This window comes from Mastomys coucha, unplaced genomic scaffold, assembly GCF_008632895.1.
Source record: "Mastomys coucha isolate ucsf_1 unplaced genomic scaffold, UCSF_Mcou_1 pScaffold18, whole genome shotgun sequence".
Classification (NCBI taxonomy): domain Eukaryota; kingdom Metazoa; phylum Chordata; class Mammalia; order Rodentia; family Muridae; genus Mastomys; species Mastomys coucha.
The window spans coordinates 79,567,476-79,574,941 of record NW_022196900.1 but is presented as its reverse complement, the minus strand read 5'-3'; positions in this window follow the sequence as shown (position 1 = coordinate 79,574,941).

Sequence of the window (7,466 nt, the reverse complement as noted above, 5' to 3'; positions counted from 1 at the left end):
CCCCCCCCGTTTTTCTGCCACCACTGCCCTGCACAATATAACATTTTCAGGGATGCTGTGAACAGAGAAATAAACCTGGAACTTAGATGAGCCTGGGAGAGAACAGTGTGTGCCTCCTGAATGTGTGTGTAGTGGGTGCATGTATGCAGGGCTGTGTGTGTATGTTCCCATGTTAAAACAGAAAACTGCAAAATAGAATAGAGACTTCATAGAGATCCTGCGACACCACTTTAGAGTTATGACATTTCCAGAAATCATTTCTCTAGTACTATTATTTGAAAATAATGACACAAATCCGTTACACAGTGTAGCGCTGCTCACATGCTGGGCGCTGTTCTCAGCCTGGAGAGTCATGGGCTAAGATCACGAAAGCCAGCAAGAGGGGGCTGAGACTTAACTATCTCCTTGTTCTCACTCTCACGCTGCCTACAGGGATGTTAATAATAACCATCACTGACATTTATTGAGTTTGCATGTATCACTTCCCTGAACTCTCTCAACACCCACAGTGTACGTAGTAACATCACTGCTGGGGCTTGGGGGGCAGGAAGTAACTGAGTTTTGGCCTGACCACTGGCAACAGGTGGAAATGTGGCAGCACGGGAAGTATGCTGCCTCTAAGGCTTGTAAGACAACTTGCCACTGGGAGTGAACTTGATTGACAGTTGTCATTCCTTTTTGAGGACTGACTGTGTCCTTGCTGAGGCTATAATTTCCCAAGCCTGCTCCAGCCCATGCTGGCCATAGTAGACATCTGAATGTGGCTATTTCTTTACAGAATGGGTCTCTTCCAATAGTTGTGCCTTCCTTGTGGACTCCACATCCACCTAGTAGCAACCTCAAGATCCAGTTAGGTTTGGATGTACCCAATCCTTTCTTTCTGTCTTCTTGCTTAGCTCTCAGGTCTGTATCATGGCCATGAACTGAAGGTTCTCTCTGTCGACTTCGCTCTCACTTCCCTCTGTACCTCTTCCAGCCATTTCTCCAAATAAATCTCTTATGTACCTAGTCCCACCTGTCTGCTTCTGGGGTGATTTTAACCCGCCATATACTATGCGCTATGGTTTTAGCTATTCTGCCTCGAGTGGACAACCTTGAGGTTGGTAATGCATTTACACCCCCAAATTCATTTCATGTCAAGAGAAAACTTGTTGGGAAACGTAGTCCTAGACCTTGGGAACAGAGTCTCTCAGTCCTGAAAATCTGATGTTGGACATATTTCTCAGGAGGGAAGAGGTGTGACTCTAGAGCAGTGGTTCTCAATCTTCGGGTCACAACCCCTTTGGCCAGACAGTTTGCGGCGGAAAGACCACCTTTAATTTGGGGCACAGCTTCTGTTAGCAGCCTATGTAGAGGACATGGAAGAAGTACTAAGACCTAAGACCATCAGAAAACTCAGATATTCACATTACGCAGAAAACACACTACAATGCATAACAGAAACAAAATTACAGTTATGAACTAGCAATGAAAATAAATTTCACGGTTGGGGGTCACAACATGAGGAATTATATTAAGGGGTTGCAGCATTAGGAAGGTTGAGAAAGGACTCTGCTCTAGAGAAAGGACTGCAGACTGGAGGCTTAGCTCCCTGACCCACCATTTGGGCTTAATCCTGAAAAGAGGTCCAGAGAAAAGAATGCCTCAGTAGGCTCTGACGGCTAAGCCAAATCAGCTCAAAGACAAAAAAGCTATGTTTACCAGCCTGGATTACATAGGAAGACTGCATCTCAAAACAAGGGGGAAAGGAGTGTGTGTTTGTCTGTGTCTGTCTCTCCCTCACAGTATAGTCCAGGGTTCTGTAGAGAAACAGAACATATATATTGGAAAATACACACACACACACACACACACACACACACACACACACAGAGAGAGAGAGAGAGAGAGAGAGAGAGAGAGAGAGAGAGAGAGAGAGAGCACTAGAATGGCATTGAGGTATGGTCGAGCCAGTCCAACAATGGCTCTCTACTAATGGAAGGTCCAAGAATCCAGTAGCTGCTCAGTTGGTCTTTAGCATATGCCAGAACCCTGATGAAGTAGGTGTTGAAGTTTGGTCTGTTGCTATGTTTTGTAATGCTAAATTCTGTACCCAAAGGTCTAGTTTTGAGTGAATTATTTTGTTGGGAAAACATTATTCCACAATTTAAAACTATTAGTTAAATAAAAGTGACTACAACCAATTACTGGAGGGATTAGAGGTAGGCAAGGTTTTGAGTTACCTAGTTGGGGGTTACAGATTCAGGTGAGAGAAGAAGAAACACAGAGGGAGGAGGAGGAGGAGGCTGCCATGAGAGGAGATGGACCATGGGCACATGGCCAGGAAAGACAGTAAACACCTGGAGTATTGCTTCTTCCATGCCCTCTACATAGGCTGCTAACAGAAGCTGTGCCCCAAACTAAAGGTGGTCTTCCCACCGCAAACTGTCTGGACTACAAGTAGGTCTTCTCACTTCAAATGGTTCAATAAAGAATCCAGCCGGGCAGTGGTGGCGCACGCCTTTAATCCCAGCGCTCGGGAGGCAGGGGCAGGCGGATTTCTGAGTTCGAGGCCAGCCTGGTCTACAGAGTGAGTTCCAGGACAGCCAGGGCTACACAGAGAAACCCTGTCTCGAAAAACCAAAGAAAAAAGGTTGGGGGGGGGGGGCTGAAGAGATGCCTCAGCAGCTAAGAGCACTGGCTGCTTTTCCAAAGAACACAAGTTCAATTTCCAGCACCCATATGGTAGCTCACAACTGGCTGTCACTCTAGTTCCAGGGGCTCTAGTGCCCTTTTCTGGCATCTATGGGCACCAGGCACATGTGTGGTAAACATACACTGAGAAACACCCATACACATAAAATAATAAACACATACAAACTTTTTTTATTTATTTAAAAAAGATAAAATTTGGGCTGGAGAGATGGCTCAGAGTTTAAGAGCACTGACTGTTCTTCCAAAGGTCCTGAGTTCAATTCCCAGCAACTACATGGTGGCTCACAGCCATCTATAATAAGATCTGGTACCCTCTTCTGGCTTGCAGGCATACATGCAGGCAGAACACTGTATTTATAACAAATAAATTTTTTAAAAAAGGATAAAATGTATAGAGAAAAGGAGATCTCACGGCCTATTGAAAAATGCCATTTGTGCTGGGTGGTGGTGGTGAACACCTCTAATCCCATCACTCAGAAGGCAGAGGCAGGATCTTTGAGTTAGAGGCCAGTGTGGTCTACAAAGTGAGTTGCAGGACAGCCAGGGCAGCCAGGGCTACACAGAGACACCCACCTCCCACCCCCCCAAGAAACTATCTATAAAGGCCATCCCTTTCTGGGATCTGTACTCATAGTTTGATGCATTTTATTTTCTCTGAGCACTTCTTTCTCTTAACCTCGTTCTAAAGCTACATGAAAATATCTTTATTATACTAGTTACTACTAGAATTCCTTTCTGTGTCAAAGCCGTGAATTCCAGTTTAATGGTGTGGAGGTCCCTAAAAATTTAGGAGAACTTCTCAAGCTGCTTAAAGCTGATGGTGTGGAGTGACTCCATCGTCACTGCTGATGTCTGTGGGGGCTCAAACTGTGGCACATTATGGCCCACTTCTTCACTGACCTATCCTACATGTCACCTTGAATTCCTTTACTTATTTTTTTTTTCTGGCCAGAGAACTGCTTAGTGTTTGGTAAGTGCCACAAGTAACAAAGGTAAAAATCCCCTAGACTTATCTGTACCCTTTCCTGGATCAGATGGAATGGCACATAGCTTTTCAGGGGTACAACATGATAAGGACTAGTCCCCCAGATGTTTTAAGCCACTGTCATGCTCCTTCTGAGACACAGCAAGATACCTGGCTCCAGAATAAACCATCTTTTATCTCCACTGAGATAAGCTGTGTGTTTTCACCCTGACACAGGTCATTCTTAGCCACATAGTTTCAGGCTAGTCTGGAGTAATCAAACAAAGTTGGAAACCTCCTTAAATTTAACTGCTTAGCCCCATCCGCCATAAGTCTCCCTAGTGTTTATGTAACTTTTGCAAGAACAAACAGACTCTATCCTGCAACTCAAAGGGCTACCAGGAAATAACATTGCCACTCTGGTCTCCTTCCACTGTGTGCTGTTTATGCACTGGAAGTATCATAGTATCATATCCATGGCTGGAGAGGAGGCTCAGCGGTAAGAACACTGACTGCTCTTTTTTTTTTTTTTTTTTTTTTCCAGACAGGGTTTTTCTGTATAGCCCTGGCTGTCCTGGAACTCACTCTGTAGACCAGGCTGGCCTCAAACTCAGAAATCCACCTGCCTCTGCCTCCCAAGTGCTGGGATTAAAGGCATGTGCCACCACCACCTGGCAAAAAATAAATCTTTTTTTTTTTAAAGATTTATTTATTTATTTTATGCATATGAATATACTGTTGCTGTCTTCAGACACACCAGAAGAGGGCATCAGATCCCATTACAGATGGTTGCGAGCCACCATGTGGTTGCTGGGAATTGAACTCAGGACCTTTGGAAGAGCAGTTAGTGCTGTTAACTGCTAAGCCATCTCTCCAGGCCAAGAAATCTTAAAAACAACTCATATCCAGAACTTTCCATCTCAGGCTGGCCCCCACAATCCCAAACCCAGCAGCAGAAGGGAAATAGGTGTGGATCTCTGCTGCAGGATATTTGATCACACTGTGAACCCTGAGAGTTTTTTTTTTTTTTTTTTTTTTTACTGAAAAATACCTGTTTCTAGTTGTGGCACGGCTTAGCCCTTAGCACACACCTTCAATCCCAAACAATGAAAGTAAAGTTAGTTTGTAGAAGGAAGCAACCATGTTTGAAAGTGATTGTTTAATCGAGTGGCAGAAACAGTGACAAATCATCAAGAAATCTGAGAGACTAGGATACGCCCAACTCTCACAAGAAGAGAGGGGAAAGGGAGGCAACATGAAAGGGGGCTGGGCAGAGAGAGGGTAGAGGAAGTTTTACCTGGACAGTTGTACAGAGACAGGTTACAGAGAGACAACAAGCTAGACACAGGAGAAGACAGAACAAACCAGAGAATGAGAAGGAGCCAGAAGATTAGAACAGATTGCTAGAGTTAGTTTGAGGCCAAGCAGTATAATTTAGGAGAAGATGAAAGAGAGGCCAGATTGGCTCAGTCAGCATGAAGAGGTGATTTGAACCAGAAGATCTGAGCTGAGCCAGCCAGCCAGAGTTCAGAAAGAACTAGAAAGGGTGAGCTTATTCAGCAGCAAATCTCAGAGGCTGAAAACATTCTAGGCCTAGATTAGAAGCTTCCAGGACTAGGCCTATGTTAGCAGACTGAGGCAGTAAGCCTTGGAGACAACAATTACTGCAGGAGAATAAAGTTAAGTTTAGACAGACCACAGTGGTCAGCTTGATTCTCATTCTTTCAGTGCTCCTTGGCCCTGGACAAATTGCAACAATTTAGTTTATCTATCTCCACAGTCTTGTTTTTGGCCCTAGAACCAGACAACACTTTTTCCCACAAAATAGTGTTATGGGGTGAGCACAATAGTTTAGTTTTGTAGACAGAAAAGGGCTGAGAGAAAGAACATAAGCACACTGGTTATTTCAAAGTCATTGTCTTTCCTTGTAAGGCAGAGAGAAGGAGACAGTTGGGGGACAGCTGGTTGGTTAACATCAGCTTACCTCAGTTATTCTGTGTAAGGATTAACTACAGTACAGTAAGTAGCATAGCTACTGAAACGGGCATGCTTAGGACATTTGGTTCGTTCGTGACTCTTTAAAGCCAGTTTCTTAGGCAAAAATAAAAAGTTTAGCCGGGCAGTGGTGGCATACACATTTAATCCCAGCACTTGGGAGGCAGAGGCAGGTGGATTTCTGAGTTCGAAGCCAGCCTGGTCTACAGAGTGAGTTCCAGGATAGCCAGGACTACACAGAGAAACCCTGTCTCAAAAAAACCAAAAAAATAAAAATAAAAAATAAAAGTTTAGTTTCAATTTGGAGGTGTGAACCTTTAGCACCAGTGGCTCATTTTTTACATTTGGCCTCAGCTTTTGGAGCCCACTGTAGGGGCTTATAGCAAAATAATGACCCCGTCTTTGCTTTTTGTGTATGTGTGTGTCTGAGTGTGCACATATGAGTGTGTACATGTGGGGGTCAGAGGTCAACCTTAGGGTATTGTCCACCTTGTTTTATTGACTTGAGCTTTATGATTAGGCTAGGCTAGGCAGAAATCCACCCGTCTTCACCTTCCCAGGTCAGGGATCATAAGCACAGGCCACCATGCCCAGGCTCTTTACTTCTGTTCTGGGGATCAAATTCTGTTACAGGATATTTGAACCCCTTTCTGGTTAGGATGTAGCTCAGCCCTTAGCACACACCTTTAATCCCTCTGGCTGGAGCACAGATACAGCCTTAGAACTCACCTTTAATCCCAAACAATGAAGGTAAAGTTAGTTTGTAGAAGGAAGCGGCCATGTTTGAAAGTGATGTCTAGATGAGTGTCAGACAAAGTGACAAATCAGAAAAAGAGCTGACAGAATAGTATACATCCAACTTTTAGGAGAAGAGAGAGGAAAGGGAAGCTACTTAAGGGACAGGCAGAGAGTTTAGGAAGAAGAAAGTATAGTACAGGAATATAGTAGTGTTCGTGGAGAGCAGTACGGTAAAGAGGAAACGTAGAGCAGCCTCGAGGAAGGTGGCAGTTTTACCTGGACAGGTATAGATAGGTTGCAGAGAAAGAACAAGCTAGACACAGGGAAAGACAGAAGGAGCCAGAGAATGAGCAGGAGCCAGAAGATTAGAAAAGTTTGCTAGAGTTAGTCTGAGGCCAGTTCAAAGGCCAAGAGAAAAGCCAGATTGGATAAGTCAGCTGGGAGAGGAGTTTGAGTTAGAACAGCTGAGCTGAGCCAGCCAGCCAGCCAGAGTTCAGAAAGATCTAGGTAGGTGGAGCTTATTCAACAGCAAGGCTCAGAGGCTGAAAACATTCTAGGCTTAGATAAGATTGTATGGAGGCTAGAAGCTTCCAGGACTAGGCCTAGGTTAGCAGATGGAAGTAGTAAGCCCTGGAGACAATTACATGAGGAAAATAAAAGTTTCTTTTACCCAACTCAAGTCTTTATGTTTGCAAAACCAGCATTTTACCAACAGAGACATCTCCCCAGACTGCGGTACCTTTTTATAACATGCTCTAGGGTCACCATTCCCTGAAAGCATCTCATGACAGTCCTATTGAAGGAAGAGTCACCGCCTCTTTGCTTTTCTCCTTCACAGTCAGGCCCACAGTCAGTTTGGTACATCCATTATCCTAGACTACAGACCATACCAAGTCATTGTCACTGTCTCCATGGGATGTAGCTTTGAGGTAGGGTGTGCACTTGGTGTGAACCAGACAATGTTCTGTGCATCGCTATATCCCACTGTTAACACAATAGCATGGATGTTTGCAGTAGAAATTTTGGCTGGATGAAACAACAAACCACATAGGTTTGGGAATCACCAACGGGGAGA